Source organism: Pecten maximus, chromosome 14 (assembly GCF_902652985.1).
Source record: "Pecten maximus chromosome 14, xPecMax1.1, whole genome shotgun sequence".
Lineage (NCBI taxonomy): Eukaryota > Metazoa > Mollusca > Bivalvia > Pectinida > Pectinidae > Pecten > Pecten maximus.
Genome location: NC_047028.1, coordinates 16,687,825 through 16,703,023, shown reverse-complemented (window position 1 = coordinate 16,703,023; position 15,199 = coordinate 16,687,825). Strand labels below are relative to the sequence as shown.

The 15,199-nt window shown below is 35.9% G+C and overlaps 1 protein-coding gene across 3 annotated transcripts in view; it reads right to left on the bottom strand.

Moving 5' to 3' along the window:
* LOC117342336 (unconventional myosin-XVI-like) overlaps positions 1-15,199 on the bottom strand; it is a 171,248-nt gene that overhangs the window by 97,829 nt on the left and 58,220 nt on the right. The gene's annotated exons all lie outside the window — the stretch shown is intronic.

Genomic DNA, 15,199 nt, shown 5'->3' with positions numbered 1-15,199 from the left:
TGATTTTGTGGGCCGGTGTCTGTTTAAGGATTCCTCATAGAAGAGTGGGAATTCTACATCACATAAAAATAATAAGGTTCACTTCAAATCACATCAATTCTCAAATCAGGAAAAAAAGGGAAAATCCTATCCCACTGACTCAGTCAGTGTTGTCCAACTGTCCAGACCCCCAATGACATTATGGATCATAGCCATGATTTCTATGTTTAGTACAACAGTGCCCTCTCCAGACAATAGCCTCCTGGTCACATGAGTTGAGTGGATCAGTACCCAGTAAAGATGTCTCTCCGCTCAGCACAGACAATCGTGTGCCAATCACATCCCTATTACTAGCTTCCTGTGCAAAGGAAATGCTATTACCTACCATCTCAATGCTTGGTGGAAGCCCCTAATAATATCATGTCTGCAATTCACAAATCTTGCATCTCATAATTTTTACATAAGGTCTGTTGTTAAAATGTTTATACAAGGACATCCATATTCAATTGTCTCTGAACGCAATTGTTTTTTTCAGTAAGGATCGCCTGCAGGTTCAGATCAGTGAATTCTATTAAACATCTGTTTTTGAAACAGATTATAAATTTAGCTCTGTGAAATCAAGAAAATTTGTCTTCCCTATGTACCGGTTGTAAACAAATAAATTTGTCATATCCTTTTAATAATGATAAACTACAATGTCACATGTTCAAAATGACTTTCACTTAAAAATAACCTAAAATCCTGTATTTTAATTAACATAAACATGTAAAAATTCAATTTTAGATGAAATAATTTCCACTAAAGCATCATGAAACTGAAGAAAGAGTTAAACAATATAAAGAGACTTACCAGCTGTATGGTTGTTTTGGTATTACTCCATAGTATTACAAACAAGAAACACACAAAAATATGCAAGTCAATGGCTTTCTTCTCTCAATGTAAAATATCAACAAAGATCTCCATCAAAACAATCACAAGGTCTCTCTAATAACGAAAAACAAATATAACTGTCCAGAAATAAAATCATTTAAAACTAGACAATTAAGGTCCAACGTGGTGGACAGAGAGACATAATCCAAGGGTCACAACAGTAGGAGACACGGTCAGGTCTGTCACATCCCTAAGACCAGAACTAGGTATGTCCCATCATGTCTCAGCCTCCCTGGGCCCGCTATAGCAGCAGCCAGTCAAGTGGGCTAGTCCATTAAGCAGTACAGGGTGGGTTATGAGAAAAACATATTTTCAGACATTAATATTTATTGACCTTTTTTTTTCTCTCTCTCCCCTCCTCATGAATATTAGTGCTGTGTGCAGGAGAGCAGCTGCAGTATCTGGATAGAGTAAGGGAACGGAAGTAAAAGTGGAGCATTCTAATCTCACCTCCCACAGGGGTGGCAGGGTACTTCTTTATACAGATGGTGGGGGGAAATCCCATTTTAATATTAGACATCCCACTACAAAACAAACTCAGTTGAGGCTAAGCATCCCACAGCAGCCGGCTGGGAAAGGAAGAAACGTAATCAATAATGGAGAAAATATTGATCTCACCATTTCAAATACAACAAAATGACTTATTCTCCATGTAGCATGCAGCTAGCTTCTGGTAGCATGTCACAGAATCCTCACTAGGTGTTGTGTCTCCACAATGCAGGCTAGTACAACATCTATACCTTATGATTTACCTGTTATGCTAGATATCAACTAAAAGTTATCTACATTTATCAAAAACATATTTAAATTATTATGTTTTATAATAAATTAATAAATCTATATATATATATATTTTTTTTGCATGATTTTTAATTAATAGATTTCTGAAAATCAAATTTCCAATAAAATTGAATAATTTTCCAATATTTTAATTTGTGCTGCATGTATTTTATAAATTCAAGCAAACATATCCAAATCATAAAAAAAAATCCAAACAGCAATTGCATTATGATTGCTGCATGCATCTATTCTAAAATACATGATCTAGAATAAATTAATTACAGTGGAAATGAACATGTATAGAAATAGTTATGCAAATTATCTGTTAATAATGAATATATTTTCATGAGAACTCTAACACAATTTAAGCTTTAGTACACATGCAGGCAATCTAATGTAACATACAGCTTTAAGTGCACACTTAGACACGTACTATACAGATTAAAACTAATCTAATTAGCTTTATACATGAATTCAGCAGTATAGAAAATATCCACAGTAGAAACTACAAGTGAAAAATATACATTACACAAACCACTAACTCTCAGTTTTTATACTATTATGGTAGGTCCTATTGGGTGAATACAATATCGTTCGGAAGGTTTCTAACAGTAGAATGTTGCATTTCTAGATGGCTCAGGGAACAAAAGTTTACATGGTTCTACATGTGTTCAGGGATGTAACATTACAACAGGCTTATATTTAACTTGGGAATGTTGATAATAAAAGTTTAGATATGTGATTTTATCACAGAAATCCAAAACATGTTACTCTTTCGACTACTTTTGACAGGACTACTTAAGTATTTGACTACGTTTGACAGAACTACTTTAGTATTTGACTACGTTTAACAGGACTACTTTAGTATTCGACTACGTTTGACAGGACTACTTTAGTATTCGACTACGTTTGACAGGACTACTTTAGTATTCGACTACGTTTGACAGGACTACTTTAGTATTCGACTACGTTTGACAGGACTACTTTAGTATTCGACTACGTTTGACAGAACTACTTTAGTATTTGACTACGTTTGACAGGACTACTTTAGTATTCCACTACTTTTGACAGGACTACTTTAGTATTCTCTACGTTTGACAGGACTACTTTAGTATTCGACTACGTTTGACAGGACTACTTTAGTATTTGACTACGTTTGACAGAACTACTTTAGTATTTGACTACGTTTCACAGCACTACTTTGGTATTCCACTACGTTTGACAGGACTACTTTAGTATTCCACTAGGTTTGACAGGACTACTTTTGTATTCGACTACGTTTGACACGACTACTTTAGTATTCCACTACGTTTGACAGGACAAGTCTAGTATTCGACTACGTTTGACAGGACTACTTTAGTATTTCACTCATTTGACAGGACTACTTAAGTATTCGACTACGTTTGACAGGACTACTTTAGTATTCCACTATGTTTGACAGGACTACTTTAGTATTCGACTACGTTTGACAGGACTACTTTAGTATTTGACTATGTTTGACAGGACTACTTTAGTATTCGACTACGTTTGACAGGACTACTTAAGTATTCGACTACGTTTGACAGGACTACTTTAGTATTCCACTATGTTTGACAGGACTACTTTAGTATTCCACTACGTTTGACAGGACTACTTTAGTATTCGACTACGTTTGACAGAACTACTTTAGTATTTGACTACGTTTGACAGGACTACTTCAGTATTCTCTACGTTTGACAGAACTACTTTAGTATTTGACTACGTTTGACAGGACTACTTTAGTATTTGACTACGTTTAACAGGACTACTTTAGTATTCGACTACGTTTGACAGGACTACTTTAGTATTCGACTACGTTTGACAGGACTACTTTAGTATTCCACTACGTTTGACAGGACTACTTTAGTATTTGACTACGTTTGACAGGACTACTTTAGTATTCGACTACGTTTGACAGAACTACTTTAGTATTCGACTACGTTTGACAGGAGTACTTTAGTATTTTACTACGTTTGACAGGACTACTTTAGTATTCCACTCATTTGACAGGACTACTTTAGTATTCGACAACGTTTGACAGGACTACTTTAGTATTTGACTACGTTTGACAGAACTACTTTAGTATTCGACTACGTTTGACAGGACTACTTTAGTATTCCACTACGTTTGACAGGACTACTTTAGTATTTGACTACGTTTGACAGAACTACTTTAGTATTTGACTACGTTTGACAGGACTACTTAAGTATTTGACTACGTTTGACAGGACTACTTTAGTATTTTACTACGTTTGACAGGACTACTTTAGTATTTGACTACGTTTGACAGGACTACTTTAGTATATGACTACTTTTGACAGGACTACTTTAGTATTCGACTACGTTTGACAGGACTACTTTAGTATATGACTACGTTTGACAGGACTACTTTAGTATTCGACTACGTTTGACAGGACTACTTTAGTATTCGACTACGTTTGACAGGACTACTTTAGTATTTTACTACGTTTGACAGGACTACTTTAGTATTCGACTACGTTTGACAGGACTACTTTAGTATTTGACTACGTTTGACAGGACTACTTTAGTATTCGACTACGTTTGACAGAACTACTTTAGTATTTGACTACGTTTGACAGGACTACTTTAGTATTCGACTACGTTTGACAGGACTAATTTAGTATTTGACTACGTTTGACAGGACTACTTTAGTATTCGACTACGTTTGACAGGACTACTTTAGTATTCGACTACGTTTGACAGGACTACTTTAGTATTTGACTACGTTTGACAGAACTACTTTAGTATTCCACTACGTTTGACAGGACTACTTTAGTATTCGACTACGTTTGACAGAACTACTTTAGTATTCGACTACGTTTGACAGGACTACTTTAGTTTTCCACTACGTTTGACAGGACTACTTTAGTATTTGACTACGTTTGACAGAACTACTTTAGTATTTGACTACGTTTGACAGGACTACTTTAGTATTTGACTACGTTTGACAGGACTACTTTAGTATTTGACTACGTTTGACAGGATTACTTTAGTATTTGACTACGTTTGACAGGACTACTTTAGTATTCCACTACGTTTGACAGGACTACTTTAGTATTCCACTACGTTTGACAGGACTACTTTAGTATTCCACTACGTTTGACAGGACTACTTTAGTATTCGACTACGTTTGACAGAACTACTTTAGTATTTGACTACGTTTGACAGAACTACTTTAGTATTTGACTACGTTTGACAGGACTACTTTAGTATTCCACTACGTTTGACAGGACTACTTTAGTATTTGACTACGTTTGACAGGACTACTTTAGTATTCGACTACGTTTGACAGGACTACTTTAGTATTTGACTACGTTTGACAGGACTACTTAAGTATTCCACTACGTTTGACAGGACTACTTTAGTATTCCACTACGTTTGACAGGACTCCTTTAGTATTCGACTACGTTTGACAGGACTACTTTAGTATTCTCTACGTTTGACAGGACTACTTTAGTATTTGACTACGTTTGACAGGACTACTTAAGTATTCCACTACGTTTGACAGGACTACTTTAGTATTCCACTACGTTTGACAGGACTACTTTAGTATTTTACTACGTTTGACAGGACTACTTTAGTATTCCACTACGTTTGACAGGACTCCTTTAGTATTCGACTACGTTTGACAGGACTACTTTAGTATTCCACTACGTTTGACAGAACTACTTTAGTATTCCACTACGTTTGACAGGACTACTTTAGTATTCCACTACGTTTGACAGGACTACTTAAGTATTTGACTACGTTTGACAGGACTACTTTAGTATTCCACTACGTTTGACAGGACTACTTTAGTAATCGACTACGTTTGACAGGACTACTTTAGTATTCTCTACGTTTGACAGAACTACTTTAGTATTTGACTACGTTTGACAGAACTACTTTAGTATTTGACTACGTTTGACAGGACTACTTTAGTATTCGACTACGTTTGACAGAACTACTTTAGTATTCGACTATGTTTGACAGGACTACTTTAGTATTGGACTACGTTTGACAGGACTACTTTAGTATTCCACTACGTTTGACAGGACTACTTTAGTATTTGACTACGTTTGACAGGACTACTTAAGTATTCCACTACGTTTGACAGGACTACTTTAGTATTTGACTACGTTTGACAGGACTACTTTAGTATTCCACTACGTTTGACAGGACTACTTTAGTATATGACTACGTTTGACAGGACTACTTTAGTATTCGACTACGTTTGACAGAACTACTTTAGTATTTGACTACGTTTGACAGGACTACTTTAGTATTTGACTACGTTTGACAGGACTACTTTAGTATTTGACTACGTTTGACAGGACTACTTTAGTATTCCACTACGTTTGACAGGACTACTTTAGTATTTGACTACGTTTGACAGGACTACTTTAGTATTCCACTACGTTTGACAGGACTACTTTAGTATTTGACTACGTTTGACAGGACTACTTTAGTATTCCACTACGTTTGACAGAACTACATTAGTATTTGACTACGTTTGACAGGACTACTTTAGTATTTGACTACGTTTGACAGGACTACTTTAGTATTCGACTACGTTTGACAGGACTACTTTAGTATTTTACTACGTTTAACAGGACTACTCTAGTATTTGACTACGTTTGACAGGACTACTTTAGTATTTGACTACGTTTGACAGGACTACTTTAGTATTTGACTACGTTTGACAGGACTACTTTAGTATTCCACTACGTTTGACAGGACTACTTTAGTATTCCACTACGTTTGACAGGACTACTTTAGTATTCGACTACGTTTGACAGGACTACTTTAGTATTTGACTACGTTTGACAGGACTACTTTAGTATTTGACTACGTTTGACAGGACTACTTTAGTATTCGACGACGTTTGACAGAACTACTTTAGTATTTGACTACGTTTGACAGGACTACTTTAGTATTCCACTACGTTTGACAGGACTACTTTAGTATTCGACTACGTTTGACAGGACTACTTTAGTATTCCACTACGTTTGACAGGACTACTTTAGTATTCTCTACGTTTGACAGAACTACTTTAGTATTCCACTACGTTTGACAGGACTACTTTAGTATTCCACTACGTTTGACAGGACTACTTTAGTATTCTCTACGTTTGACAGGACTACTTTAGTATTTGACTACGTTTGACAGGACTACTTTAGTATTTGACTACGTTTGACAGGACTACTTTAGTATTTGACAACGTTTGACAGGACTACTTTAGTATTCCACTACGTTTGACAGGACTACTTTAGTATTCCACTACGTTTGACAGGACTACTTTAGTATTCGACAACGTTTGACAGGACTACTTTAGTATTTGACTACGTTTGACAGGACTACTTTAGTATTTGACTACGTTTGACAGGACTACTTTAGTATTTGACTACGTTTGACAGGACTAATTTAGTATTTGACTACGTTTGACAGGACTACTTTAGTATTTGACAACGTTTGACAGGACTACTTTAGTATTCCACTACGTTTGACAGGACTACTTTAGTATTCGACAACGTTTGACAGGACTACTTTAGTATTTGACTACGTTTGACAGGACTACTTTAGTATTTGACTACGTTTGACAGGACTACTTTAGTATTTGACTACGTTTGACAGGACTAATTTAGTATTTGACTACGTTTGACAGGACTACTTTAGTATTTGACTACGTTTGACAGGACTACTTTAGTATTCGACTACGTTTGACAGGACTACTTTAGTATTCCACTACGTTTGACAGGACTACTTTAGTATTCGACTACGTTTGACAGGACTACTTTAGTATTCGACTACGTTTGACAGGACTACTTTAGTATTCCACTACGTTTGACAGGACTACTTTAGTATTCCACTACGTTTGACAGGACTATTTTAGTATTCCACTACGTTTGACAGGACTACTTTAGTATTCGACTACGTTTGACAGGACTACTTAAGTATTTGACTACGTTTGACAGGACTACTTTAGTATTCTCTACGTTTGACAGGACTACTTTAGTATTTGACTACGTTTGACAGGACTACTTTAGTATTCCACTACGTTTGACAGGACTACTTTAGTATTTGACTACGTTTGACAGAACTACTTTAGTATTTGACTACGTTTGACAGGACTAATTTAGTATTCCACTACGTTTGACAGGACTACATAGTATTCGACTACGTTTGACAGGAATACTTTAGTATTTGACTACGTTTGACAGAACTACTTTAGTATTTGACTACGTTTGACAGGACTACTTTAGTATTCGACTACGTTTGACAGGACTACTTTAGTAATCGACTACGTTTGACAGGACTACTTTAGTATTTGACTACGTTTGACAGGACTACTTTAGTATTCTCTACGTTTGACAGGACTACTTTAGTATTTGACTACGTTTGACAGGACTACTTTAGTATTCGACTACGTTTGACAGGACTACTTTAGTATTCTCTACGTTTGACAGGACTACTTTAGTATTCGACTACGTTTGACAGGACTACTTTAGTAATCGACTACGTTTGACAGGACTACTTTAGTATTCTCTACGTTTGACAGGACTACTTTAGTATTTGACTACGTTTGACAGGACTACTTTAGTATTCGACTACGTTTGACAGGACTACTTTAGTATTCCACTACGTTTGACAGAACTACTTTAGTATTTGACTACGTTTGACAGGACTACTTTAGTAATCGACTACGTTTGACAGAACTACTTTAGTATTTGACTACGTTTGACAGGACTACTTTAGTAATCGACTACGTTTGACAGAACTACTTTAGTATTCCACTACGTTTGACAGGACTACTTTAGTATTCCACTACGTTTGACAGGACTACTTTAGTAGTTGACTACGTTTGACAAAACTACTTTAGTATTTTACTACGTTTGACAGGACTACTTTAGTATTTGACTACGTTTGACACAACTACTTCAGTATTCCACTACGTTTGACAGAACTACTTTAGTATTTGACTACGTTTGACAGGACTACTTTAGTATTCCACTACGTTTGACAGGACTACTTTAGTAGTTGACTACGTTTGACAGAACTACTTTAGTATTCCACTACGTTTGACAGAACTACTTTAGTATTTGACTACGTTTGACAGAACTACTTTAGTATTCCACTACGTTTGACAGGACTACTTTAGTATTCCACTACGTTTGACAGGACTACTTTAGTATTCGACTACGTTTGACAGGACTACTTTAGTATTCCACTACGTTTGACAGGACTACTTTAGTATTCCACTACGTTTGACAGGACTACTTTAGTATTTGACTACGTTTGACAGAACTACTTTAGTATTTGACTACGTTTGACAGGACTACTTTAGTATTCGACAACGTTTGACAGGACTACTTTAGTATTCTCTACGTTTGACAGGACTACTTTAGTATTTGACTACGTTTGACAGGACTACTTTAGTATTCCACTACGTTTGACAGAACTACTTTAGTATTTGACTACGTTTGACAGGACTCCTTTAGTATTCCACTACGTTTGACAGAACTACTTTAGTATTTGACTACGTTTGACAGAACTACTTTAGTATTCCACTACGTTTGACAGGACTACTTTAGTATTCCACTACGTTTGACAGGACTACTTTAGTAGTTGACTACGTTTGACAAAACTACTTTAGTATTTTACTACGTTTGACAGGACTACTTTAGTATTTGACTACGTTTGACACAACTACTTCAGTATTCCACTACGTTTGACAGAACTACTTTAGTATTTGACTACGTTTGACAGGACTACTTAAGTATTTGACTACGTTTGACAGGACTACTTCAGTATTTGACTACGTTTGACAGAACTACTTCAGTATTTGACTACGTTTGACAGGACTACTTTAGTATTTTACTACGTTTGACAGAACTACTTCAGTATTTGACTACGTTTGACAGGACTACTTTAGTACCAAAGACATCAGGTAAGATTACTGGAATCCCTGGATTGTGAGATATCCACCGAGAGATTAAAACCACATGCATAAGATGACTGCTTAAGTGTGTTTTATGACTGACACACGATGGAGCTTGAAGAATAGTACATACAACATTTATGTACTATACTATCGTTTATAAGGACCATATATATTACCCATAATGCTATTGTAAAATGGGCATTCCTATAGGATTCACAGTAAAATGAAACCTGTTTAATCTGACCCCTCTGGGAATAGCTAGAATCCAGCATTACAAAGCTTCAATATCCTGTCAATTACTACCAAATACATGTATGATCTTCCCCAATCTCCTTCTTTCTGATCCAACCTATTTCTGTTATCCACTGAGTCTATTTACTTGCCTGGTTTTGGAGGTGGAGGAAAGCTGAAAGTATCCAAAGAGAACAAGAGGCCCAATGGGCCTGTATCGCTCACCTGGCTCTACAGCAACTTTGAAGTTGATGAGGTCATTTCTAAAGATACTATGTTGATTACCTCTTTATTCAAATATCATTGTAAGCTAGTTTTATTCATATTAAAAATTGTTTAGTCCTTCATTCCAGCATTCTATTGGCCTAATATCAGGTCTTGGAGGCTCTTGGCTATCGCAAATTTCACCCCTGTGACCTTGAATGTAGGTCAAGGTCATTTATTTGAACAAAATTGGTAGCCCTTCACCCCAGCATGCTACAGCCCCAATATCAAGTCCCTGTGCCTCTTGGTTATTGAGAAGAAGTGGTTTGAAGATTATAGCCTATTTGACCCATGTGACCTTGAATGAAGATCAAGGTCATTTATTTGAACAAACTTTGTAGCCCTTCACCCCAGCATGCTACAGGCCCAATATCAAGTCCCTGGGCCTCTTGGTTATTGAGAAGAAGTCGTTTGAAGATTATAGCCTATTTGAACCATGTGACCTTGAATGTAGGTCAAGGTCATTTATTTGAACAAACTTTGTAGCCCTTCATCCCAGCATGTTACAGACCCAATATCAAGTCGCTGGGCCTCTTGGTTATTGAGAAGAAGTCGTTTGAAGATTATAGCCTATTTGAACCATGTGACCTTGAATGTAGGTCAAGGTCATTTATTTGAACAAACTTTGTAGCCCTTCATCCCAGCATGTTACAGACCCAATATCAAGTCGCTGGGCCACTTGGTTATTGAGAAGAAGTTGTTTGAAGATTATAGCCTATTTGACCCATGTGACCATGAATGAAGGTCAAGGTCATTTATTTGAACAAACTTTGTAGCCCTTCACTCCAGCATGCTACAGGCCCAATATCAAGTCCCTGGGCCTCTTGGTTATTGAGAAGAAGTCGTTTGAAGATTATATCCTATTTGATTCATGTGACCTTGAATGAAGGTCAAGGTAATTTATTTGAACAAACTTTGCAGCCCTTCATTCCAGCATGCTACATGCCCAATATCAAGTCCCTGGGCCTCTTGGTTATTGAGAAGAAGTCGTTTGAAGATTATAGCCTATTTGACCCATGTGACCTTGAATGAAGGTCAAGGTCATTTATTTGAACAAACTTTGTAGCCCTTCACCCCAGCAAGCTACAGGCCCAATATCAAGTCCCTGTGCCTCTTGGTTATTGAGAAGAAGTCGTTTGAAGATTATAGCCTATTTTACCCATGTGACCTTGAATGAAGGTCAAGGTCATTTATTTGAACAAACTTTGTAGCCCTTCACCCCAGCATGCTACAGGCCCAATATCAAGTCCCTGGGCCTCTTGGTTATTGAGAAGAAGTCGTTTGAAGATTATAACCTATTTGACCCATGTGACCTTGAATGAAAGTCAAGGTCATTTATTTGAACAAACTTTGCAGCCCTTCACTCCAGCATGCTTCATGCCCAATATCAAGTCCCTGGGCCTCTTGGTTATTGAGAAGAAGTCGTTTGAAGATTATAGCCTATTTGACCCCTGTGACCTTGAATGAAGGTGAAGGTCATTTATTTGAACAAACTTTGTAGCCCTTCACCCCAGCATGCTACAGGCCGAATATCAAGTCCCTGGGCCTCTTGGTTATAGAGAAGAAGTTGTTTAAATGAAAAAGTTGACGCCGGACGGCCGGACGGACGCCGCACCACGGCATAAGCTCACTTGCCCTTTGGGCAGGTGAGCTAAAAACCACTGGCCTATTTGTCATTGGTCAGTACCTGGCAACTGCCCCATGTAGGTTTGAACCCACAACCCAGAGGTGGAGGTCTAGTGATAAAGTGTCACGACACCTTAACCACTCAGTCCATGGCCAGGCACCGGTTTCATCAATGTTAACTAAAGCAAATTCCTTATCTTAAAATTGTCCATAGGAAAGCATTATTATATGGTTTAAGGAAATTCAGTAAAGCTTTCCTATGGAAAAGAATTTCACAGCTAGATTTCCTTGGTATAATTTTAGTTAGGAATGTTGATGAAATTCAGCCACGAGGAATGCCTATTTTACTGCAGGGTAAATCACTAAAATACAATGACTTTAACAGAGCTTTAAATATTTCCAGGGCTATCCCACCACAAGCTCGTGCACTGATACACTGCTTAATGATGCCATATGATGGAGTAATTTTGTAATAGGAAATTATGTGTTATCAATAAGCTGTATCACATAGGATGACTAAAACCACTACTCTAGCCGACTATTGAGTTGTTACTGCAGTTACAAATTATTACATCATGACAATAAAGAAAAAATGTACAAACAATCAGATAACACTGTAAATGGAATGAAAATATTGTCCAAATGAGATACGATCACTTCTGTTTAATGAAGGGTTGAGTTGCACCGAGAGATTGATTTAAAAAAAAATTATTTCTAATTTTTTTTTCAAGTCGCAGCTGTCAATTATATTGATTTCAACAGGTTTTAGCTTTGTGAATTGTGTTTACATTCTTATGGTTGGAAATTATCTTCTGAAAATTTGATGGAAGATTACAAACAGTGGCTTATCATAATAGATATTGTGGGATATTTGATATTTCTAGTGCTCAGGTAAATTATTTAAGCATTGATGTCAATTATTTTTTAGTTTCATAGGGGTATGAAAAAAAATTTGTTTGCAAACTTCTGTAAGAATCAGCGGATTCTTACAGAAGTTTGCAAACAAATTTTTTTTCATACCCCTATGAAACTAAAAAATAATTGACATCAACGCTTATAATTAATTTTTGAAAATAATTTTCTAATTAAAAACATGTTTTATGTACAATTTACTAGGTTTTATATGGGATTATTTTTCTCAAATCAATACGCAACGTCAATTGTCGTATTGTGACGTCACATTTTTCACACCATTCTCGGAATTTTTTTCATAGTGGTATGAAAAAAAAATCTCAACCAATCAGAAAGCCGCATTCTGCGTACTAACAATGGAAAATTAGTTATATAACTGTGTATTAAAATCTGACACAAGAGACTATTCCAATGACACAAATTACCTATCTTAAAGTCTTTTTATAACAAAAATACAAGAAATTAGGATCTGTAATGAAACAGCCTGTCCATGCTAAGAGAAGTTTGGCTCTGCCAAGATCCACAAGATCATCAAAACTGAGGCTTAAATTTTTGTGGAGTTTTTTGTGAAAATTAAAACAGGAATTTCTTTCCTATATCTATTTTTATCTTTCTTAAACAAATTGGCAAAGACTTATTCAAAGGAGAATTAATTCGGCAAAAGAAACAATCTGCAATTAACTTTAATAATTACATGCTGTCAATTTGGTATGTATAAGGCTTAAATATTAAAACGAATGGAAATAGGAATATAAATCCTGTATTAACCCAGTATAAATCCATCTATTTGTACTTTTAACAATGATCAATTACTTTTCATACTTAACCAAAATTAAGCTTTCTCCATAAAACATCATGTCCTTAAAATCATAAACCACGATTTTCCGAGAATATCTCCAATTTTACCGCAATAACCACAGCACTCAAAGTACATGTACACTCTTTTTATTGTAATTAATCTGCACAACAGTTAACGTGGCCTTCATTTCATGCATTAACACACTTTTGCATGTTTGAACAGATTTTGTCAGGACACGTATATGATTGGAACGAAAACCTCATTTTAAAAGTGCAAGGCAAAATGATACATCAAAGTCCACCAATATATTGGCTGAGATTAGAAAATAAGGTTCAACCAACTTGTGACAGATTGTTATTTTCCCGTCGTTTTGTTACATTAACAAGATGAAATCATCAGTTGGATGACGATGATTGATGAACATCAATTCCAACAAAATCCAAAGTTAAATTGGATATTGATACTAGTTGAATTGTTACTCTCTGTAATGGTTGTGATGGCATTCAAGTACAGTGCTGATATATTAGAATCAAAGAATTTACAAATTAAAATATCCAGAAACAGAGAAATACAAGATTATATTTCCCCCTCCCCACCAACCTCCATCATGCTTTTGCACTGTATGTGCATGGTAGTGGTCACTGGTGGTACTGGTGGTACTGGTGTACTGGTGGTACTGGTGGTAATGGTGGTGGTGTACAGTTATGAAACAATAATCTATTCATCAAAGATTTAAAGATAATTACGACATTAATGAGATGTAATATTTGGCTGTTTATCAATATTTTCTGTGATATTGACATTAGGGGTGGTAATTGTACAGCATTAACAATCACTTAACTGTAATCATACAGGTGAAAAAGAGTTGTTTTATACAACCTGTTGATAAATGTTTAATACCCACAATACACGACAAAATGAACAAAAACTTATTTTGCAGTTATTACATCTCTGTATGGAAACATCCTCATTTCATAGAAAATAATTGAAGAAGATTTTTTTAATCATTTGTAACAATTATTGATGACAGCATTAAATACAAGAGTACACTCCTATTTTTCCCCTATAAAATCTATTATTTTCAGCTACAGAATAAGCAAATTTCCAAATATTCCAGGATACATTTTAAACACATTCAATGCAGCACAATATCAGCATAATCATTAATGATTTAAAATTTGTAACCTACCAGAATTTCAATTTTCTGATTTTCCTCCATGAACACTACAGCCAAAAAAGAAATTGCTCTTCTTGTATAGATTGATAAATACAGACAATTCAGAACAACAATTCTACAATCAGCCATGTTTAACATCTCCATGTAATTTAGGGGTATACATTCCTGGTCATGTATACAGAATAGGGCCATAAATGCACCTCCATAGACCCCTTTTAATCTTCAAGCCATCCAAAACAGTCAGGGTAAAGTGTTGTGTCATAGGACACAACCATGACAGCACAGACTGGCCCCTTTCTCAGCTTTCTGAGAAACACAAACCAACAGAAGTAGGTAGTCTGAAACCAAGTGATACAGGGTTAGAGGTGATAGCATATCGACTTTGAATTGACCATCATTGTAAATTCATTTTCCTATGAGAATCTACATGTGTATTTCAAATAATAAAACAACAAAAAATGTTGACAATTGCTGTGTACAATTAAACCTCCCATATTAGAGACTCAAATAAAAGTCCTTAAACTAATTGAATGGATTGCATA